The following is a 26,081-nucleotide window of genomic DNA, read 5'->3' on the forward strand; positions in this document are numbered from 1 at the left end:
GTACATCTTCCTCCCAAAGAAAAGGAAAATGCAACATTACTTTTAAAGGGCAAGATAAAAAAGCTTTAAAATAAAATAACCTGTGCTTGCAACTGGTTCTGAGCTCCACGAGAAATATGGGAAACTTGACAAAATAAAACAAAACAAAAATTATCAAAGATTTGTCTTTGCTTTAGGTTATGAGTAATTAAAATTTAGAGACCAAATACATTCCCTGTTCTGTAAATCTCATATTAATATTTGATGCTTCCACATTAATAAAATCTGAATTAGTTGAGCTTAGACAACGTAGAATAGTAACTTTTCTAAAAGAGTGAGATTGTCTGTGTGCATGTGTGTGCATATATATGATAAAGCATCGTCACCTTCACTATCAGTATCTTTACAGTTTAGCGAGCATCATCTAAGGATCTCTAGTTCTGGGGATATAAGCATGAATGAGACACAGGGCACAAGTCTAAAGAACTCATTGTCTGGTCTGTTTGGGAATACTTTTTCAATTTTGTACTACTTTTGAGAACAGATGCCGCAATATGATACAAAAGTTGAGGTTTGGTTTAGAGCAAATATCATATGCATCAGCACTCCAGGCTGAAATATGTCATGACAATAATTCTTTATACAAATAAAATATTGTAGCCTTAGTTAAAGGACTTTAAGATAGTAAAAATAATTTTACAAATAAAATTTCATCTTATCTTGAAAACACTTTGGAAATCAGATCCAGTATTTCAATGTTGTCATTCCCATTTAACATGGTAGAAATTGTGAGTGGTATTTACCCAAGGTCAAAGCGAATTAGAAGAACCATTTGGTTATCAAACTGTCTAGTCCTCGTTCTAAAGTCTTAACGATATGCCATGCTATGTGCCAAGCACTCCTCGGTGCTTCAACATTTCTACTGAAAAGAAAGCATTAACATTTCTCATTCAATTGTGTATTCAAGAAATATTGTTCATTCAAGAAATATTTACCGTGTGATTTTTAGATGCTAGTCATCACCTATTTTAAGCAAAGCAAACAAAACACCCTCCCTTCTTGGGGTATACATCCCAATTGTAAGAGACGAAGTGCTATTAATGAATTCCTCCAATAAGCTAATATTGCTGGGTTTGTTTACTGAAATTACGACATAAATTTGATCTTCACATATCACGTGTCTTATGAGGCATCATGTGACTATCCTTGGATTAAGATTGAGATGTCCTGGTTTCTCATTCTGGGATTACCATGTACTATTACTATGTGGCTAGAGCCCTATTACTCTTCCTGTGAACATCAATTTTTTTTTTTTTTGAGATAGGGTCTCTCTCTGTTGCCCAGGCTGGAGGCTCAAGTGATCCTCCCACCTCAGCCTCCCAAGTACTTATGACTACAGGCATACACTACCATGCCTGGCTAATTTTCTTTTTCTTTCTTATGGAGAAAGGGTCTCACTCTGTTGCCCAGTACAGTAGCGTCATCATAGCTCACTGCAACCTCAAACTCCGGGGCTCAAGTGATCCTCCTGCCTAAGTAGCTAGAACTATAGGCACATGCCACCACACCCGGCTAATTGCCCAGGCTGGTCTCCAACTTCGGACCTCAAGTGATCCTCTGATCTTGGCTTCCCAAAGTGCTAGGATTACAGGTATGAGCCACCATGCACTACTCAATATCAATATTTGTATGAATAATACATAAACAATGCCCAAAAATTATCTTGTTAAGAGCTATTTTACATTGCTGTCGTGAGGGGTTAACAATTCTTTGAAGCATTTATATATATATGTGTGCGTGTGTGTGTATATATATATACATATATATATATTTTTTTTTTAAGATATAGAGATGGGTCTCATTATGTTGTCCAGGCTGGTATCAAACTCCTGGCCTCAAGTAATCCTTCCACTGGGCCTTCCAAACTGCTGGGATTACAGGTATGAACCATCATGGCTGGCCCCCTGAAGCACTTTTTGATGAGTAAAGCATTACATTTATAAACTATGCTTCCTTCTAATTCCTCCTAGGTTCGTAGCTCTTATGATAAACTTTCTTTTTTTTTTTTTTTTTTTTTGCCTCTTTTGCTCTCTTCCTTCTTTTTTCTTCCACTTAACCCAGTGACCACCAAGAACTCAGACATGCACTAAAACTTAATTACATCTATTCCATGTTAGATTGTTTTATGGACATCTATCAATATCTGAAGTGTTATGGGAATCATAGTGTTGGTCCTAGGTCCTCCAGATAGGAAATTTTGCCATTTAAAAATGTTAATTATTATGCATTACGCATCAGAACACTAATTCCATCTTAGCATATGCTTTATGACAGAAAAAAGAAGGAGGGAGGGTACAGAAGCACATCTATAGGAAAAGGGTATGTTCTGTGAAACAGTTTCTATGTATTCATTCGTTAAATTCCTATTACCTAGGTAACTCAGATATCAGAGGTGAAAATTTTGCACCCACTAGTTTTTGTGGCTGTTGTTTTTGGTTGTTAATGTCTATAGGTAATTTCAATATAAAACATCTCTAAAAGCTTTGTAAGTCTTAGATATTTATCTATCCTGTCTCACAGGCAAAACCTCATTAATTATGGCTTTTCTAATATTTCATATCTTATCAGTTTTTGTCAATGATGTCACTGTTCTGTTAGGGTCTTTGGAATTACCACTTACTGAAATATTTCAGGGGTAACCCCTTCCTAGGTTGCAGCTTGATTTAATCAGGGACTAATTGACCAGGCAGAATAGAAGTTTCCCTAGGGATGGAATAGACAAGATTCCCCGCTGGGTCCAGTTTAATAGGTTCTGCGTGTCTGACAAGATTACAGGTCAGGGAAATTTATTTGTTTTTGCATACCTCTTCTTACCAATGCTGCTACTTACTTAGAGAGAGACAGACATTCAACTGATTTGAGCCCCAGTCTCTTTCAGAACATGCTTGAGAGAATGGCTCTATTTAACTCCCTGGGTAAGGTTGGAACCAGTCAAAATGAGAAACGTAATTTTAATTCATACCCACAGGCTCTCTGACAGCATGGTTGGTAACTTTCAGGTCACCATCCAAATAGCACCTCTTTTTACAAAATTTTGTCTTGCCCGTGCAGCTTCACTCAAAAAGGATGTAGATACAGTCCTCTCCAAGCAGCAATTCTTCCATAGTGTTTTCCCATGCTGATAAGTCAGCGCTGGAGTTCAGGACTCAAGGCATTCTCAGGGCTGGATCATTTAAGGCAGCACAACATATCAATTTGTAGACAAAAGCAGCCCAGGAGACAAGTGCTGACCATCGGGACTGAGTATTTCTGCAGTAATAAGGCAGGTGACGAGGCTGCCTTCTCAGCAGGGAAACTGGAAAAGTGGCCACTAATTGCTCTGTTCTAGTAAGCATCCTTTCCTGCCTTAAAAAAATAGATGTTGACATAGCTTCCCACAGATGTGCATGCTAAATCCCCTCGCCTCAAGTTTTCCTTGCTTGTCCCTCCGCAATTTCCCAGAGACTTTCTCTAATTGGAGGGGGGACTGCTCATTTTGAACACATCACCCCATTCTAGATGACAGCGGAGAGAACGCAGTATTTTTTTTTTTTCCTTTCTTTCTTTTTCATTTTAAGTCGCCAGGACAGTATTATATTTTAAGACAAAAGATTTTTTATCAAATAGGCCTGTACTGGGTGGTTATTTATTTAATTATTTTTACTCAAAGATCAGATGCATAAAATTACGTGGAGCTCATGCTGGGCAACAGCCGAATTCTCCGGGGGAGAAAGAGCAACATGTTTCATTTCCTTGCACATCTGTTGGAAAACACACTCTTTGATATCAATGAAAGTGCTTTAATTATTTGCCCTCCCTAAGCTTCTTTTCTTAATATTTTATAAAATGCTGCTAGAAAACCACTGCCTCCTTACAGTGTCACCAGAGGGCCAGTCTTTTTTAAATATATTTTTAACATGTTTCATAAATATGAATAGTCCTCTTGAGAGAAGAGTGAAAGGCATTGTCTCCACCTAACCCATATAGAGAGTGAATTCTCAATTCACCCAGTTGTCAAGATAGCGATTCTTTCTAAATTACCCTCTAAATTCAATGTGATTTCAATCAAAATCACATTTTTAAGGCAACTGAATGAGTTTATCATGAAATTTAAAGGGAAGACCAAAGGGTCACAAATAGCAAGGAGAATATTAAGAAAGAACAATAGGAAATGACTTACTCTACCAGATATTATGCCTAATTTAAAACTATAATAACAAACAGAAATTAGCTGGGGAGGGGGTTAGGGAATAGATATCAAAACATAGACTATATAAACTAAATGCAAAACTCGTAAACTAAAGTAAAAGATGTATAAAAACTAGATTAATACTATAAATCAATGACTAAAAGATGGATTTAATATGTAGTATTAGAATAAATTATTATTTATATGAAGAAAAGTAAAATTAGTTCTTTACCTTACATGTAATTCTAGGTATACTAAAGATCTAAATGTCAAAAGTAAAACCCAAAACTTAAAAAAAAAAAATCTGTAAAAATAAGTGTCATTACCCTGGTATACAAAACAGACTCTTAGATTAGACAGAAAAAAAAAATTAACACATTAAAGATTGGAAATTTTGTTTATGTCAAAAATGAATTTTGTACAAAATAATAGACAGGTAAAAAACAAGGTACACAGACTGGTGTTAAGATACTTGTAACACATGTAACTGATAAATATTTAATAAGGTACATCTGTAAAAACTCATAGGAATCTATAGGGAAGAATAAACATCCTATTAGAAACATGGGCAAGAATAATTCATAGAGGAGGAAACCTGAAAGACTAATACATATGGAATAGTAATCAGTCACACTTATAACCAGTGAAATCCAATTAAAACAGAAATTGATACCATTCCTTATATACTCTTCTGCATTGGCCAAAAAAAAAAAAAAAAAAAAATTAAAAAAGCATGAAAACACTAATGTTTTCCAGTATGTAAATATGGGGTGATATCGACTCCCTTTAGGATGATCAGCTACAACACCTAGACAGGAGTAAGTTATAGACAAATCAAAATTAGTTGATAACCTTAGTGGGAGTGTAGGTTTTACGCCAACTTTGGAAGCCAATATTGCAATACCTTCCCATTTCACATGTTATATGGCTTATGAAAGAAAAAAAAAAAAACAAATATTCACCAATAGGAAAATGAATAAATTGTGGTATATTTCCATAATTATATATCATATAATGGCCTACATCATAAATCAGAATAGTTATTTCCACACTTTTGGTGTGCATGAGAATCAGCTACAGAGCTAATAAAAAGCACAGAGAGCCAGGCTTATTGCAGTAGGATAGGACTTTGTATGTCTTCCATGTTTCTCAGGTGATTTTAATACCCACCAATGTGTGAGAACCTGCAAACTGAGATACATCAATCAAAAAGACAAATTTCAAAACCTAATGTTGGGTATGAGGAGCAAGTTGCAGAGTGTGGAATAAACTATGATTTAATGTATATAAGCTTTTAAATCCTCCAGCACAAGACTATTATGTTTATAGATATATAAACGTGTGTTAAATATTAAAACATGCATGAGAATGATAAACATTAAACTCGTGTTGGTGATTACCTTGGTAGAGGGTAATAGAATCAGAAGCTTTATATTCAGGGGAGCTTCAATTGTATCTCAAATAATGTATTTTTTTAAACAATCGAACTGCAGTGAACATAGCATAATGTTAAAATTCATTGTAGTTGGAAATTGAATATTTGTGTATGTGGTATATTTCACAAGATAATTTTAATAATATAAACCTATGAATATATTATGATCTCCATTTTATAAAAACACATTTAATAATTTATACATTTATAGGAGTGGCATAGTCATAGAATATCATTATCTACTGCTATATTTATATCTATTAATTACTGAAAATCTCTTTGAGCTATGATTAAAGCAAGGAACTATAATTATAGGTGAGTTTTATTACATTCTATTTAATTTCTATATTTTCATCAGAAATGCAATTAACACAATAAGTTAATAGCATATGACCACCAAGTTCATAGGAACAGTTTTCAAATTAGCTTAGGTGACCAAAAATGACTTCTTTTGCTATTTCCTGGTTTCTCATAGATAGCATGATAAATACAGTTTATAGAGTATTCTAGCAATTGTACTCATTCTTTATAACTAAACTTTTTAGTCACTAAAGGATTATACATGCACACTATCTTCAAATATGAAAGAACTAAGAAAAAACTGACCTTTAATCATTTGCCTTTGATTAATATCCCTCTATCTTTGTGGGAATGAAGAAATTGATCAGTATGTGTTGATATTTATAATTAGAAATATAACATATTGGACATTACTGAATCAATGGGATTAATTTGAGAGTAAGTAAAACAGGTAGAACATGTCCTAATATTGGCTCACCTTTTTTGACTCTAGTGGAGTCTCCTAACAAATGCCACCACTTACAGAAAAGATGACAAGGATAGTTACAAATTAGGTTTTTCAGAGTCCCTTGATGTAATCTGGCTACAGTATGATGTGCACAGTTTAGATAGTTGCAACAAGGACAAAAAGTTCTCAATTATTTAGAAAGGTCATTTTAGATGAGTTTTTGCAGACTAATGTAAAAGATTGCTTTCTTTCAACTGTCAGTTTGAGATGAAGTTTCCATAACAGTGAGGGATTTATATATAATCTGCGGCAATTTGTACTATTTTTAATCCTTAAAACAACTGTCAATAAGCATAAAAATTATGTTACAACAATTTGATGGCCAATGTAGGAAAACTGATAGAGTGTCAGAGAGATAAAGGATATCCAGAATATACAAGAAACTTAATCATCTCACCAGCCCAAAACCAAACAATCCAATTTAAAAAAAATGGGCAAATTATCTGAACAGACATTTCTCAAAAGAAGACATACAAATAGCCAACGGATATATTAAAAAATGCTCAACATCTCCAATTATCAGGGAAGTTCAAATCCAAATCACAATGAGGTATTATCTCACTCCAGTTAGGATGGCTATTATCAAAATGACAAATTGTGGTAGGATGGAGAGAAAAGGGAACTATTACACATTGTTGGTGGGAATGTAAACTAGTACAGCCACTTTGGAGAACAATACTGAGGTTCTTCAAAAAACTGCAAATAGGACTACCATATGATCCAACCATCCCACTACTGGGCACTTATCCAAAGGACATGAAATCAGTATGTTGGAGAGACACCCACACTCCCATATTTATTGCAGCACTATTCACAATAGTCAAGATATGGCATTAACCTAGATGTCCAACAACAGATGAACAGATAAAGAAAATGTGGTATTTATACACAATGGAACACTCTTCAGCCATAAAAAAAAGAATGAAATCCTGTCATTTGCAGCAACACGGATAGAATTGGAAGAGATTATGTTAAGTGAAATAAGCCAGGAACAGAAAGTTAAACATTACCTATTCTCACTCATATGTGGAAGCTGAAAAATGTTGATCTCATAGAAGTAAAAATAAAACAGAGGATACCAGGGACCTGGAAGGGGAAGGAGAAGAGAGGAATAGAGAGGGATTTGTTCAAGGATACAAAATTACAGCCAGATAGAAGGAATAAGTTCTAGCATTCTATACCACTGCAGGATGACTATAATTAGCAATAATATGTTATATAATTTCAAACAGCTAGAAGGAGGAAATTATTCCCAACACAAAGAAATGATAAATGTTTGAGATGATGGATATGCTAATTACTCTGATCTGTTTACTATATTATATACATTGAAACGTCATTATGTACTCTGTAAATATGTACAATTATTATGTGTTGAAAACTCTAAAATTTTTTTCCACTAAGGGCAGGAACAAGGAAAGGATGTTCATTCTCATCTCTTCTCTTCAACGTAGTAATCAAGTACCAATCAGAGCAATTAGGCAAGAAAAAGAAATAAAAGTCATTTAAATTGGAAAAGAAGAAGAAGAAAAATTATCTGTGTTTGCACATGACATAATCTTATGTGTAGAAAATGCTAAAGATTACACACACACACAAACACATGCACACACACCCCTGCTAGAACTCTTAAATGAACTCAACAGAGTTGCAGGATACAAAGTCAACACACAGCAACCAGCTGCGTTTCTTCCAGCGGTGGGAACCTGAAGGCTGCATGTGACCTTCCAGGTCCTTACGTGTGGCCTTTTGACTGAATCCAAATCGTACAGAACAAATCCTTTTATTAAAGTGGTGCAGCAGAGAAAGATAAAGCTTTTCTTGCTTCCTCTGGTGCTTAAAAAGAACAATCTTGAAATCAAGAATGGGGAATTGTTTTTCAAGGGGTACGGGGAGCTTCAAGTTTTGCAAGATGACAAAGTTCTAGAGATCTGTTACAGAATAATGTGAACGTAGTTAACACTATTGAACTGCTCCCTTCAAAATGGTTATTTTGGTAAATTCATACTGTGTGGTTTTTTTATACCACCACTAAAATGACAAATAAATAAATAAAAATCTGGTCGTCAGGCTTGGGAAATTGCACTTTTAAGAAACTTCGCAGCTTGTCATTATACCACCATCTTAGGCAAAAACTAAATATGAGGAAGAAAAATTTAGAGGTCTACACAGATAAAACCAAATGATTTCTGTTTGTTATCACATGCCATTAAAATGAAAGAATTCTTGAAAATCTAGATGGTTTGATTTTCTAATTTAAACTATTGATGTGTGATGTGTATGCATTGGAGGCTGCAAAGCAAAGCACAAAGATCTGAAACTTATTTACAAAGAGACTGTTTCAAGCGGATCCTGGAGATATCCCATATAGAAGAACATGACAGTAATAAAGAGAACAGATTAGTGGTTTCAAATACAAACTCCAAAAAATGAGATTAAAAAAGTCAGAACCTTGATTTGCAATTGAGTTCTCCTGATATGGATAATTCTGAGTGAATAGTGTGTTCGAGAATGAATAGCCTCTAGATTTAGTTATTTAATCATGATTAATGATTTTCCCCAGAAAATGTGTTTAGTAGAGCTATTCAAAAATGTGCCAGGATTTGATTGGCTAAGTCATTCAGTATTAATGCTATGAAAAGGAAAATGATTGCTAGAATACTTGCTAATCATAACTAATAGATTTGTTGCGGGGGGGGGAATCTTAATGACTTAAGAAGATGTTTCGAAGATTAATAAAATAATAAAATGAAATTAAACTAAAAGGCTAATGGAGGGTTACACACACATATATTTAAAGGGCACTTAAAACTTTCTTTCTAAAACCATCACTCTCTACAATCATCATCATTTCTAAAGCAAAGGACATTTTAACAGTAGAAAAGTAGAAAGGGTTTAATCTCAGAGAAAAAGAAAAGCACTTTTAACTGACTCAGTTTTATAAAATGTTTTAATATCCTGGACTTATAAGTCTAACTTTGAAACAGTAGAAACCTTACCTATTTGGGTGTGTTTCCTTGTAATCAAAGATTATTAAATAACAAACCAAGAAACTGTGCCAATTTTTTGTAAAATGAAGTAATTTTTTGAAAGCTCAGACAGGAGAATTTAAGTTTCAAATTTGGTTCTATTCCTCTGAATGGGAACGTCCTAGAAGACATTATTAATACTCACTTATTGCATAAATTTATTAATATAAAACATGCACTAGATTCATTTACTTATTCATCTATTCAAAAACACACAGTAAACACTTAATACATCACAAGAACTCTGTTAAGAACTGGCAAAAAGTTGTGGAAGAGACTCATAAGGTCCATACTTTCAGGAAACATAATCTTTCAAGGATGCCAGTCATTGAATTAGTTTAAAGTGCACTGAAGAAAGTTTTCATCTATATTAGTGAATTTCCAATTTTCAAGGACAGTGATTTTACATGTGCTCTATTTTCCACCACAGCAATTGTAAGTTTTGTCTTAAGAGTTGAGTCTTTTGTTGGGGTGTTTGAGTATTGCCCATAATTGCCAAAGTAATTTATAATAATTCAGTAATTTCTTCATTCATTAAATATTTATAGAATAATAACTGTGTAAAAGGGTCCTAGTTAGACATAGTGGAGAAGGGGACATTATTAGTCATGGGCAATACCATTTAGAAGTTACAGGTGAATTAGAGGCAAGTGTAGGGAGGAAGGGTAGACAACACTGATAAAAGTTGCAAGAACCAAATATGAGGCACTGACAGGTCTATGGAAAATCAGATGGGAAAAGAGAACTCTTCTGACTGGAGCAACCAAGGAAAGAATCCTCCCTCTGAGATGTGAACAGTTTTGCCTCCCTGGACATTTCTGCTTGTTACTCAGTTTGATAAAACCAAGGGTGAAACCCTTAAACTTCTTTAAATAAGAAAAAAGTAGCTTTGTTTATTTCGATCAGAAAATACAAACTATTGCAAGAACAGGATATGTGTAGGATTACTCCAATCCTTCCCAGTTACCTGCTTTGTTGTCCTGGATTTTCTTGACTACTTTCCTGCTACAGTTTTAATGTGGCCATTTGCTGTAATTCCTCTTAGCTCTGAGAATGACCCCAGAAGAGAACTCATCAGAGCTCTCGCCACCAAGGTGGTCAACACACTCACCCCTATGTCACTCTGGAGAGTGTGTGCCTCACTTTTTAGCTCCTCTTACAATGAATGGCATGGCATTACTGGTTAATAATGTAAACGGTGTCAGAATTAAAGGATACCCCTGTATTGGCTGCAGTTGCAAGTTTGGGTAGCATCAGAATCTGGGAAAAAAGAAGGTCAGGAAGGAAGAAAATGTGTCCTTAATTGGGTGTGATAGCTCATGAGGGAAGAAAAAAATGGAAAAGTCACCAGGATAAAAGGTCACATGATAATGAACCAAAAACTGGAAAATTTAGTGTGGATGTGGACCTGAATCTAATATAATAGCCCATGTTTATTCCATTCAAGCAAGGTAAAAATGCCCAACTTAAGCAGAAAAGATAATTTGCCAGTTTATGTTGCTGAGGCATCCAAAGGCATGTCTGCCTTCAACTGTAGCTGAATTCAGTGTTTTACATAAACTTATGCGGGCTCTTTCTTTCCCTCCCTCGCTTCCTTACTCCTTTCTTCTCCCTCTCCCACTCCTCCTCCTCTCTTTCAGATTGATCTATCTATCTATCCATCCATCCATCCATCTGGCTAATGTAACACACAACAATGTCCCAAATGAAGCCAACACATAGAACAAAGGCAAGAACGATGGCCTCTGAAAGTCCTAAGGCTAAATTTCACTGCTTGTAGTTCAAAAGAAGAGTCAGTTTTTTCCTACAAATTTCTAGGTATCAAATTTCAGAGAAAAATATCTGTCCTATTTTGGATCACCCTAGCACTGATCATTGTACACAGGTAGATAAATGAACTTGATTAGCTCATGGAGCATGATGGATTGAACTGTATCATTGAAAGGGGGAACAAGAACATACTGATATTTCTACCAGAACCACGTTTAATAGGGAAGGATGCTTTTTTCAAAGAAAATTTGCTAGACAGTAAAAGCAACATGCTATTTCTGGCTTCTTATGTCTTTCATGCTGAAAGTGCACCAGTTTTCTTTTACTACAGGCTCTATTTTCTTACTAGTTTTATAAAATAACTTGCGTATTTGTATTAAAGGAGTAAAGAGGCACACACACACACACACACACACACACACACACACACGAGTCTCTCTCTGTCTACCATAGAGGAGAAAGGTGGACGATAATTTGAAACACTAAGCTGAGAACAGTCTATCAAATTTGCAATTTGTGGAAATTTGCCCAAACTGTTCAAACCACTATATATTTAGTATGTGTAAAAATTACTCTTACTTAGATAACTCAGACATTTCTCATTTTTTTTCTCTTGCCTCCACTGACACAGGCCTGAAAATTTCTTTTTTGCTTTCTAATTGATTGTCTGCACTATATTTTCTGAAGACCCCCATGTCAACATTTAGGCAAGTGAAATGCCAGTGCCGTTGCAAATTGGAGAATAAATGTGTAACTTGGACATTTTTATAATAATCACATTAGACAAAAACCTCATTCCAGGGAGTTTTAATGGGTCTAATAGAGGCCCAGAGACTCAGGAGAGCAGAAGGCTATAGGCCAAAGAATTTCAACCACCCTAGAAGAAAACTAATGGCCCATTAAAGCACGCCCCGGAGTGCTTTATCATTGCCACTGGAATTAGAATATATGTCTTTGTTTTAAAATAGAATGCTGCTTTGATGACATTTTAACATGTTGCCTGCTTTTTCTCCATTGGCTATCAGTACCTTAAAAAGTCATGCAGAAATTAGGCTACAGCAACAGCAAATTAAACCTTTGCTTTCACAGAGAAACTAGAGGCGTTATGACAATTAAATTAATTTACAGGGCTACGAAGTTATTCTATTCCAATTATTTCACAAAGAAATTTGGGTAGCAGGTATATGCATGGTGGGAGAAAACAGAACAATGCATTCCTAAGAAATATGATGCCTGGAATAACTTTCTATTGATTGACCTCAGAATCTTAAATTAATATATAAGTATCTTTGAAATCCTTTTCTTTTATTTGGAAGGTTTTAGCATTTAAATTGATCCATAAAACTTGTGTATGGTAACATGCATGTGGAAATTTCAAAAGTGGTAATATTTTTTTAAGGCAATTGTGTTTGGAGTAATAAACAAAATCCATCTTTGCCCTGGGTATACAACCTTTGAAAAACAATGGTCTGTCCCTCTGCATTTGGTAACTATAAGATTCTGCTAAAGCAAATGAGTTTCAATGATGTACCTTCATACTACTGTAGACACATCTTTCTTAAAAGCCTAGTGACAAGATCTCATCATCAACTTATGTTTAATAAATGTTGACAGAAGGTCCAGAAGTCTTCAAGGTCATTACAAATGACTCCTGAAAAAGATATTTTTAAAACTAAGCTAGGTGGGATATTAAGATCTGATCATCTTAAATGGTGTGCTTATATGTCATTATATTATTTTATATTTAACTGTATGAAAAAATATTATATAGTCTGTGGTCAATTAGATAAATACATTATCCAGAAGAAATGCCTCAAAATGTGACAGTAAATAACAAGTGTGACTAGGAGTTAAACTCTAATACTGTGTATATTAATTAGGTAATCTTAATAAAATAATAGTGTGGTGAAGAGTAAATGGGAGACTTTAAATATGACACAGAATAATTCTCACATTGTAAGTATCAGTACAGTGACATTCACTGCTTCCACTGGTTCTTAAGGGACTGTGTGTGTGTGTGTGTGTGTGTGTTCACGTGTTTAAATCATTAAATTATAAAGAATGTAAAATCTCTTAACTAATGTAACGTCAAGCCTACATATATGCACATAGACCCAAGTTTGACTAGTCAGCGTCTGTTTGCGTTAGCTCTTACTTATATACTCCTCAGGAGAGTGTCCCTGTGAGCTGTGTGTACTAGCAGCTCTGTCATCTAGGTACCTATGCATGTATATAGCATAACCTTGACCAAATGCATTTTCTCTTTAGTATAACACTCAACAAATAGAACTGCCCAGCCACAGATATATACTCAGAAAAGGAAGGAGAAAAAAAAAAAGATCACTCCACTGCTTGGTGGAAACAGTTGAACTTTTTTTTCCATCATATTCTTTTCAAAGCCCCATGTCCCAAGTCAGACTGTGCTCCCAAGTTCTATATTTCCTGGAATATTCTGTTGAATAAAATTCTTAATTCATTCATATATGGTGCTCTGGATGACAAAGGAAATTCAATTTGCACTGTAAATCCCAGAGATGGATAGGGTGGCTTATGAATATATCAAAAGGTGAAACTGACAGAAGAATTTTTTTAAAAAAATCTGGCAGCTATAGTTAATATAGAAACATCAGTGATTGACAGCTGCAAGTAGCCATTCCTGATCCTTGAAAAGCACTAAATACTGTTATATTTCTTAGACAAAAGTTGGTCCTCCTAAAACAAAGAGATTTTTTAGTTTATGTGTAACACATATATTTAAATTATAAATATAATATGGTCTAAAATTCAGATAAAGATGAATGGCCATTGATAAAAAGAATTTCAGAGAAGCAGTGCCTTTCAATTTACAGATTAATCACATTTAGATTTCTAATTAGACATTGCTAACCGTACTGGTTGCTAATTTTCCTAACAAATTTTAATTTTACTTCACCTCAACTCCAGAGAAGAAACTAAGAAAAAAGTCCCATTTATGCATGTTTTTTTCAGATGCTTGTGAGTGTTAGTATTTTTTTTCTTAGACAATAATATGAAGTTTATGCAAATAAATTAGTGAACAAAGGAGATTTCAGTAAGCCTGTAACACAGATATATTACTAAAATAAATATGGTTCATGTAGCTCTCAGTTGATAATTAATCTTTTAGTAGTTATAAGTAATGAGATTTGTTTGGTGCAAAAGTAGAGACTAAACCCATTTGTTATTTCTATTTATTTCAACTGACTTACAAGAATGCAATTAAGTGTAGGTTCACAAATGCATTTCCTTGTAATTGGTGATTTGACATTATTAACTGTCCTTTGATGCATAAGGAGAGATGGGCGGTTCTTTAGTATCAATTTTCTAGATTTTTGGAATATAAAGAGCAGCATAATAAATTATTTTCTTAGTTGATAAATGTTGATAATGTCCTCCTACTCTTCACAGTAGTGTCTGTGCAGGAAATAGACAAAAAGATGATAGCACAGTGAGAGAGGAATCTATGCAAGAGAATCTGAAGTGATATTCCAAAATCTGCACTTTTTAGTATACAGATATTTCACCTCCTTGGTTAAAATTATTCCTACATGCACTTCTTGATGCTATCATAAATGGGACTATGTTCCTGATTTCTTTTTTTAATGATTTATTGTTAATTTACAGAAACACTGTTGATTTTTGTATGTTTATTTTGTACCCTGAAAGTTTACTGAATTTGTTTATTAGGTTCTAACAGTTTTTGGTAAAATCTAGGGTTTTCTAAATATAAGATCATGTTATCTGAAAACTCAGACAATTTTACATCTTCTTTTCAAGTATGCTTATTTTTATTTCTTTTTCTTGACTAATTGCTCTGGCAAAGACTTGCAATAATATATTAAATGAAAGCTGCAAGAGTAGGCATCCCTGTCTACTTCCTTATCTTATAGGACTGGCTTTCCACTTTTCACCACTAAGTATGATGCTACCAATGGGTTTGTCATATATGGCTTTTATTATGTTGAGGTACATTCCTTCCATATTTAATTTGTTGAGTCTAAATCCATTTAATAAAAGTGTAAAGAATAAGATTACCAATCAGAGTCTGGGTTTGAAACCCTCAGCCCCTTATGACAGCTGTATGAATTAAGGTGAGTTTCTTAACCTTTCTTTTCCTCAGAATACTCATAAAAATTGGGTTCATAATAGTACAAATCCCATAATGCTGTTATGAAAAATCAGTGAGTAATGTCTCTTACATAGTATCTGGAACTTAGTAGGTTCAATAACTTTATTATTTCTTTAACCTATTATTTTAATATGTTTTTATATCTATCCCAGTATAGGCAATTAATAGATACATATAAACTGTATAAATAAAACTTCCATGAAGAAATGTAATTTACTAATTTATTTATTCATTCAATAATTATGTATTGACAGCCTATTATGTGGCAGATATTGTTCCAGACAATGGAGTCAGATCATTGAGCAAAACTTGTGATCTTATAAAGCTTATTTTTTAGTGGGGATTCAGGCAATAAACAAATGTGTATAAAAGAGAAAGAGAGATGGAGAAAGAGAGAGATTTTAAGTGCTATGGAGAATAATCAGGAAAAACAAATTACAGGTGAATGGCCAGGGAGAGTGAAATTTATAAAGAATATTTTAAAGAAAGGTCTCATTGAGAGGGTTCAGGAAAGATATTAAGGGGGTGATGAAGTTACCTTATCCATGTGTATGTAGCTGGCAATTAAAGATCTTATAACCCAAGGAGTAATTATTCATTTCAATGTGCTGCATTCTCTAAATAAATCACTTCTGCTACTTTTGTATAGACCTAGTTCTAGAATATTTTCTTTTGTAAGCTCTTCCTACACAACATTAAAATAAATAAGCCAGTTAAATTAAGGGGGAAAAAGTCAAATCATCTGACAACTCAATTCAGAATGAAAGGGCAGATTCAGTCACTTCTACACTCAATCCCGCTCATTCAGCTAGTCTAGGAAAGACGACCACCTAAGGCACATCGATGTACTTCAAGTTGTGATGCCACTATATAGATGAAATAAGCATGACCTACTGTGCCCTAGGTCCTAAAAGCACATGAGACAGCACTGAAGGCTTTACATGATATTTTCTAATTCAACCTCTTATGTAGGAACATCTTAGAATGAAAAGAACACAAGGCTCTAAGTAGTCACAGTCCAGTCATCAGGTAGAGAAAGGTAATTCTGGTTGCTGTCTAATGTTCTTCAACATCTTTCTCCAGCGATTTTTCCCAAGTCTGAAAATCCACAAACAAACATCTGACTAAGCTAATCAAATCCTGCAAACCCTTGCCTGGTCCCCATTTCCTAAAATGATACAGTCAAGACTCAAATGTTCTCATTCTGACTACCTGCCAGATGCATGTCTCAGCCAAACCCTGCTTCACACATTCTACTCAGCCACTCTGGGCACACTGCTGATGCTTTCTCGTCCTTGTCCTTTCCTCTTGATAGTCTACCTCTGTTCCTAAAGATTCAACTCAAGTGTTACCTCTTCTAGGAAGACTTCACAACTCTTTCCCCGTCTGTCTAGGTTAATTTACCTTGGTTCTGATTGAATTTCGCTATTATTAATTTTTTCATTTTATGTGATATTGTTACGTAGTTGACACACTAAAGGAAAAGAAATGACAACTCTGTTTTTCTACACATTCTACTGACATTACTTCACTTCTGACACAAAAAGGTGCGTGAGGAGTATCTTACCCTAACCAATTCTCCAATTTTCAGTGGACACCAACTGGGTGTCTTAAAATTTAACTCGATTCTAACACTAAAGGTACAGAGTTAGCACAACCCCTACAGGTTAAGGGCTCAATCTCACAAGACTGCCCCCCCACTTCAGGTGCCAATCACAAGTCATAGGTTGTCACCTGTACTTTTGACAAAATGGCTACAAATTGCAGATTCTTATAACTTCATCCACAGGTTTCATAATTTCCTATAATGGCTCCCCAATCTCAGGGAAACATTTACTGACATGTACTGCCTTACTATAAAGGATATTACAAAGGTTACAGACACATATCTAGAAAAAGGGGTAAGTAGAGTGAGGTCAAGAAGGGTCCTGAGCACAAGAACGTCTGTCCCCATGCAACTGGGCTGTGCACCCTCCCATCATGTGGATGTGTTCACCAACCTGGAAGCTCTCTGAACCCCAAAGTTCAGAGATTTTATGGCATTGTCATCACGTAGGCAAGATAGAATATTAACTCAGTTTCCAGCCTGTCTCTCCTCCCTACACGATGGAGAGTGAGGCTGAAAGTTCCCACCTAACCATGGCTTGGTCTTTCTGATAACCAGGCACCATCCTGAAGCTCTCCAGAAACCCCCCAAACGTCACCTTTATAAAACAACAGGTTCTCCTATCACCCAAGAAATTACAAAGGGTGTAAGAGCTCTATGTCAGGAACCAGGAGGAGAGACCAAATATGTATTTATTATGCCACATTCACCTTATAGTCTTAAAGCTCCACAAGGGCAGAGCCCAGATCTTAATTATTGAGCATCTATTGTAATAGACATTAGTGTTGCAAAAATATCCTTCTCCAATAATTCTAACATTTTCAAGTTACAAAGAGGCTACTAAGAGCCACCCAGAACTTCTCCCCAATGAGCAGTAAGAGGGTCAGAGGTATCTCTGAATAAACAGGTACTTTCTATGGACATAAAACTGCTTCTCACATAGCAAATGCAGTCATACATGAAAAATACATAAGCAATAATTACTGCTTAATGAAGGAAAGCAGTAGTAAATAGTGTCTTCATATAAATCTCTTAAAAACTGATTGAATTCACTATTGATCATCCTTTGGAAATTCTCTCTTCAAGTTATTTAGGAGTCAGAGGTAATACTTGCTGAGAATATAATTAGGGATTAACACAGTGAGAAAGATATGATAAACAGATCATCACCTTATTATCTTAATTTAAATAAATCTTAAAATGGAGAAAGTTATAAATTATTCTAACTGCAGCATATAAAAAATAAAACACATAGAGGTTTTCAGGTTATAGGTTTTGATGAATAATGCTGTTAGATACTAAAGCCTGTCTAACAAACTCAAACTATATGTTTAAAAAACATTGCATGTAATTGTTGACTACTGATTGAATACAAAATTCCTTTTCATTAAACCATGCAGGGATGCTTTCAGAGGACCTACACAGTTGCCTGAAAATATTGATTTTACTGTGCCTAAATTTCTTCGTAGACGGGATTATATGGTCAAGATTGACTAAGAATATGTGAGACATATTGTAGGAAGCTATATAAGCCTCCTTTAGAGTAAATATGATAAATATCTTTTCAAGAGAAAGCATCATTTCATTAGTACCAAACATGGAATATTCATATTTGTGGTATATTTAGTGCTATGTCTATATGTAGAAATATAAATATATATATGTATGCATTCAATATTCATCAAAAATCTATGAAATGATTACCTTATCATCATATTTACAGAGAATAGAAGGGAGACAGTTTCAGATTGGTTAACACTGGCAAAGATGGGATTTGGATCCAGGTCTTTTTCACTTTAATTTTTTAACCCATTTTGGAGGACTTGTAAAGCCACAAGGTAAGTATACTCTCTCCATTTGTCTTTCTCTTTCCTTCCCTCCTTCCATCCGTCTGTGATATATTGATGTTGCTTCTTTCTGCATATCTTGGTCTCTTATTTATCACAACTTTGTGCTTTTCTTCAGCAAAGATTACTGGCTTAGTGGAGTCATGAGTTTTATTGCAGGTGGGGATATTTATCAGATAAGCATAATAGGAGAGCAAGGCAAATGGGTTAAGAGTCTTCATGAAGAAGTAGATAAATGACAGATCTTATTGAGCTACTTGGACTTCCACAAAGACTCCAATTTTTTGAACTTCATAGCTTTAAACGTGCTTGTTTCTTTAGAAAAGTCACGCTTACAGGCTCAGGCTAAATGTCACAATCTGTTAGATTGCTTGTCTATACTCCAACAGATTCCTGTGTTTCCCCCATTATACCATTTACAACAGTAATTCATTGTAATTGTCACATTATGTGATATTTCTTATCTTATATTTAATTAATATTAATTATAATTGTATAGTCATCCCTTGGTATTCCTGGAGGATTGGTTCCAAGACCCCCTCGCCCCCGAAGGATTCCAAAATCCACGGATGCTCAAAGTCCTTTATATAAAATGGTGTAGTATTTGCATCTAACCTATGCACACCCAACTGTATATTTTAAGTCATCTCTAGATCACTTATAACACCTAATACAGTGTAAATAGTTGTTATGATTTATTGATTAGAAAATAATGACAAGAAAAAAAGGTCTGTACATGTTCAGCACAGATGCAATCAATCATTCATTTTTAAAAAAATATTTTTGATCCATGGTCGGTTGAATCTAAGGATGTGGAACGCATGGATACAGTCGGCTGACTGTATTTTTTATTATTAAAATTAATATTGTCACTCACTATGTGAAAGACATCCTTACTTAATATATTAATTTTTGGCCTATTTGTGCACCCCCTCCATTTATTAGAATGTAAACTCCATTCCCACCAATACTTTGTCCTGCTCACCAAGACAGTGCCTGCCTCATTTAGTAGCAGTCACTCAAATTATTTTAAAATAAATGGATTAATATATAAGTATGGGAATGAATGTCTGTGGGAATAGGTTTCTGCCTTACCATTTGTGAGTTACTAAGGCTTTGCATAATTTTTGTCATGTAGAAGAATCTTAAAAAATACTTGCTATAAGAAAATTAATTTATGAATCCTGTACTGTACACCAAACTTGATATTGAAGACATGCACTGGTTTGTTCAGTGAGCCTTTCATCAGTAGACCAACAATGAATTTATTTGCTAATGATCTATTCAATGTAATAATATAGGTTCAACTCTCTTGATGTTGTAGACCACTGTTGTTTTTTAAAGAACATTATGGAAGCCTCAATATTTGTTCATGTTCTCAAGTAGCATGCCTTGAGGTGATTAGGGGTTTAAATGTGAAACCCACATATCAAATGTAGTATTTCTCATTATGGAGACATTCTTGGTTTACAGAAAACATCTGGTAAAGGCAGTTAGAACATTTCCTTAATTTTTATGGCAAAAGTATTGGAACAAATCCTCTTTCAAGTTAATATAAGTATAGTTCAAGAGTCAGTCGTTATTTTAATCATTATCTTAGCAGGTAGGGACACTTTAAAGGCTGTATACAGCATAAGAATATATAGATAAGAAGTACTGCAGAGATTAACGATGTTTACAAACTGACCTCTTTAATGAATGACCAACTTTTGTCATCTCTGGCAAGACTGCATCAATAAATAATAATTTAGATTTGATGTATAATTTTTTCATTAAGTTTCCCATCCCCACTTAGAGTGGAGGGTCCGGTGATAGAGGCATGTGCCTCACTGAGAAAAACTGACAATGGGAATGATCTTTATGTTACCTAGAATTGATCTCACGGATAATTGTCTTAATTATGCCAGAAAGTGCATTTCTACTGTTGGCCGTAACTACCCCTGTAGACATAAAAGTGCCTTTACTTGTAATCTCCAACATTGTGAGTGCCGCACAGGCAGTGCGGAAAAACTCTAAAAGCCCGTTAAGAATTCTTGACAATGAGCATTTAATGGCGATGTGTGCTTAAGAAGGGAGTAAGAACTCTCCTGCAAATTAGATTCTGGTGTCTTTGGTCAATCACTGGAGACCACAGACCACAATGCTCGTATCTTGAGATCCAGGAAGACACATATTCTCCAGACAGATGGACGTTTTCAGTGGAGAGAGAGAAAGAATTGATGTGATAATGATTCTATGAAGCTTATGATCAACTAAAAATCTAAGATTTTCTTTTGTACAAAGATTTAGGAATTGGTTTGATATGTTTTCAGACATATATATATTATATGTAAATAGACTGTTTCTCCTCTCATTTATTTTCATTTCTGTATTTTTTTCTGTCCTGTTCTCTCTCTCTTCCATCCCTGTGGTCCATAGACCTGGGTTCAAACACCAACTCTATCAATAACCAAGTGTGTGACTTCAGGGGGTTATTTAATCTTCCCAAAATTGAATTTCCTTCTTTCTAATGGCAGAATCTTCAATCGAACAAAATTAATAACTTTTCTAAGTTCTCAAAACTCACAAAGAGAGGAACCTGCTCTCTGGGTCAGGCACTGGACTCAGCAGTAGGTATACAAAAATGGAGAAGTGCGGTCTTTTTCCTCAGGGGAGAAATGGATATGCATAAGATCAACTATAGTGGGATATGAGTGATGTTATTATGCACGGAGTCATATTACTTTAGGTTGTGATTCTGCCAGTGTACAAGCTCTTAACTCCTGCAAACGTCATTTGGCATATGAGGAGAATAATGCATACCTCACAGAGCCTGGAGGAAAATTAAACAAGCCAACATATGGGAAAACATAAAGCATTATAAAAATGCTGTCGATTGTTGTAATAGACACACAAGTACACGTAATATTCTGTGAGAGTGCAAAGAAGGTGTTGCACGTTGGGTTTCCCTGGAGACAGCTTACAAAATGGAGATTAGCACTCAGGATATTTACTAAGGAGCATTTGGAGGATTAACACCTGTGGATGGGAAAGGGCAGAAGCAGGACCAGATGGAAGTTACTGAGCTGCAATACATCCTCAACATAGAACAAGCCCATAGGGAAGTCGGGGGCTGGGATGTTCCTTCAGGGTGGGGGTGGTTTTTATACCCCCATGTTGATCAGTCTTTTGGTTCAGACTGCCTCTGAAACGAGGCATGGGAAGATTTTTTTTTTTTTTTTTTTTTTTTTTAACTAAGTCAATCCTCCAATGACTACCGAGAGCTGACAAACATCTTAACTTAGCACTCCTAGAAGCTGGGGAAAAAATTCTAAATTCCAGAAGGCAGATCTGGATGGTACAGCATACAAGGGAAGGTATTTGACTGCTCTGATTAGGAGAGAGGTTGCCAAAGGCTACACAGAAGACAGGATGTTTGATTTTGGTCTTAAAGTAACACTTGATAAATTATACAACTTCTATTTACACACACACACGCACACACAGAATCAGGCCCCAAAAGTAGACATTTATGTTTAATCTCATATTGCTTCATATGAAAAGAGTCAAGAGATGAATCGTTGCATTTGAGTAGTTTTTCTCTCCTGAAGATATAACTTCAACTGATAGGATGATAGATTTTTATGATATATCTATATTGCTTCTCTCACATCATTTAGACTTTGCAAGTGTGAAGTGTTTTCTGAAAGAAATCACTATTAGCTCATTGACATATTCAGAGGTCATGATAAATACTGCATATAACCATTTTTGGAAGAGTTGGCACAATGGTCTGTTTTTGTCCAAGGGCAACTGCAGAAATTTGCTTTTCTGTTTACTTATCTGCTTCTTGATGTCTTATTTTTTCTTTCAAATGACCCTGTAACATATGGTCTAAAAGTGCTATTAACCTGTGGTTTGCAGAAGATACACTTTCAACAGCAACTTCTAATACAAGGTCCTCTCACAAACTTACCTTTGCAAACTGTTGATTCACGTGAGCACTATGACCTCCTGCTTTATGGGAAACTAGATTTCAAGGAAAACATCCATTCAACTTAACTCATCAGTGGTGTTTTATAGTATTTCACAATCTTTCTGTTTTTTCCTGACATGCCTGTTTTATTAGCACATAGGTGATAATGTGGAAACTACTTCATTAACTTGAGGTTAGCCAACAGCCATTTCACTGGGCACTTAATGAACAGCAGAATCAGTTTCACTTCATTAAAAAAACCTACTCTTAACTGCTCTTAGACCATAATGGTTTCTAACTGGCACTGAGATATCATGTTTGAGTCACTAGAAACATTCACTCACCTAAGAGGAACCAAGACACAGACCTAATTAAGCAGCAACAAAAGGCATTGAAGACATGCTATCTAGGACAAGCCCAATGGATAAATCCCTATTTTAGCAGAAACAAACCAATTTATATTTAAAAAAAAAAAACTGGGTCAAAATATATATAAATTGGAGTAAATAATGACAATTCAATTATATTCACAGATTCATATTCTGTGGCTCCCTCCATTGTGGGGGATTCTAGCTTTTCTTTACTTATCCAAAGGCTCTAAGACACAGTATTCTAATATTAAGAATAACAGCTACTATCTTTAGAGGACTAATATATAAAGTACACAGCCCAGTGGATGGCATTTCATAATCCTCACTAGTGCCGTATGTATTCAACACTGCAGAGCCGAGAAAACAGAGAGACAGAGTAGTTTGGTAACTTTTCTGAAGTCCCCAGTTAGTATGGCATGAGTCTTACAGTCAAATACACATAAATGTGAGTCTCAGGTCTACACTATGTCTGTACACAGACCGCTCCTTTTGGCCAAGCTGTTTCTCATTTGTGTTCTGATTACTTGCAATGAAAATTTTTTGTCACTATCAACACTGAACATAGAAGCTGAGTCTCCAATGCAATTTGAAGGCAACATCGCAGCTGGTGCCCATCAATGTTGTCATGCTGATGCCTGGGGTCATAGGCACTGATGTTATTAAGAATGTCACCATTTCATCCCTGGAAGAAGTCACTAGGTCTGTCCAACAGAGACACTATTTGCTTTTGCTGCTCAGAAAGATTAAACATATGCTTTCTGTTTGCTTTGTTTTGCATTTGAGTTTCCTCTTGTATGGAACTATTATAAAAGTGAGATCTACCAGTGCTAATCTGAAACACTATATGGGCTAAAGGCTTTGTAGTCATATTTATATAGAGTACTTCTCACCAAGACAATCTGGAATCAAGTTAGATCTGGAAGTAGAGGGAGCTCAGACGAATCAAGACATTCTTGGTTTGTCCTATAAATACTGTCCCTACGGGCCCCTCCAACAGTCATCTCAGTCTCAGGTGCATCTCCAGGTTAGGTTTTCAACAATGCAGCCTGCTGCTGTGGCCAGATATGAAGGTGATACACTCACTGGTGTTTAGCCAACTGGATTAGATAATGTCTTTTTATTTCTATTAACATAACAAAGCCATCAATCAGGGCAAAGCTAAAAGAATCAGTAAATTTATTTCTGAGGACCCAACATTGTAGAAATTTATCTCTAGGTATGTGAAATATAAAATGAAAGAATTATTTTAGCTATTCCTGGAAGGCCTAATGCCCCTCAGACCAACTATGTATTTATGACTCAACTGTCAACTAATAAATTTATTCTTCTAATGACACTGTGCCCCTCTTGACTACAGGGAAAAATGGTTCCTCTGTGATTATTGATCTTTTAAGTAATGTATTGTGGGCTATGTGTGTTTGTACGCATGTGTATGTGTGCAAATGGGAATGTGTGTTGGAGGAGACAAAAAAGGAAGGTTGTTATTGAGAAAAAATTAAAAATGGATTTGAAGTTAGGCAGACCTGAATCTCCTCATTGTGAACTTGACAGGACATAAATATCAATGCATAGGCAGAAGCCTAAAAACCTGGATTCTTGCCCAGATGTCTATCACCAACTAGCTCTATGATTTTGGGAAAATTTTATCACCTTTCAAAGCCTCATCTGTAATGTTGAGATAAATAATCACACCTAAATTGTAGAGATATTGTCAGATCAGAGGACCCATCAGAATAAATCATTTAACACTAAGCGTTTAAATTCACTTGAGAAATAGTTGCTGGGAATGTCTCTATTGTGTTTTATGAGATAGTAGAGTTGACGCTTTGCTGACTATTTTGCCTTGTCTTCAAAGACCCATAGGAAGCTTCCATTTATGTTAAGATGTGCTGAAGCACTCTATTCACAATAGCCAAGATATGGAATCAACCTAAACGTCCATCTACAGATGAACAGATAAAGAAAATGTGAGATATATGTGTGTGTGTGTGTGTGTGTGTGTGTGTGTGTGTATTCAGCCATGAAAAATGAAATCCTATCATTCTCTCTAATATGGATGAGCCTGGAGGACACTATATTAATATTAAGTGAAATAAGACAGGCACAGGCAGATAAATACCTCATGTTCTCACTCATATGTGGCAGCTAAAAAAAAAATTGAGCTCATAGAAGTAGAGAGTAGAATTACGGTTACTGGAGGTTGGGAAGGGTAGGGAGAGAGGAGGACAGGGAGATGTTGGTAAAACAATTCAAAGTCACAGCTAAATGAAACAATGAGTTCTTGTGTCTGTAGCACCATATGATGAATATGGTTAATAATAATTTAGTGTACATTTCCAAAAAGGTAGAAGAAAGGATTTTGAATGTTCACAACACAAAGAAATGACAAATGTTTGAGGCGATGAGTATGCTAATTACCCTGATTTAATCATTACATATTGTGTGCTTGTATCGAAATATCACTCTATATCTTATAAGTATGTACAATCATTACATGACAACTGAAAATAAAAGGAAGAAAAAGATGTTCTGAATCAACCTCTAGCATTTGTTTTTCCTTCTTGCCCAAAAACCAGTGTTGTATTACTAAACCAGTCAAACAAGCATGCATAGGACATCAGAAAAGCAAGTGAGAGATGCATCCAGAAAGTTGACAGAAACCTATTAACCCATCATATTTTCCTCATGACGTTGCTGATTAAACTGTGTGGCAACATTATCTGGGAAACTGAGACATCTCAAGAGAAAGTGTGGAGTTTCCTCCCAGATCAGCAAAGTGATATAATTAGATAGAAAACCCTTTTGAGGATTCTTCTTTAACATTTTCTTACATTTTCTTATCAGAGGTACCCTAGCTCTGGGATTCCGACTATCCTAGGTGTGGAAGGGATTAAATAATTAGTCAT

Source organism: Eulemur rufifrons, chromosome 23 (genome assembly GCF_041146395.1).
Source record: "Eulemur rufifrons isolate Redbay chromosome 23, OSU_ERuf_1, whole genome shotgun sequence".
Taxonomy (NCBI): domain Eukaryota; kingdom Metazoa; phylum Chordata; class Mammalia; order Primates; family Lemuridae; genus Eulemur; species Eulemur rufifrons.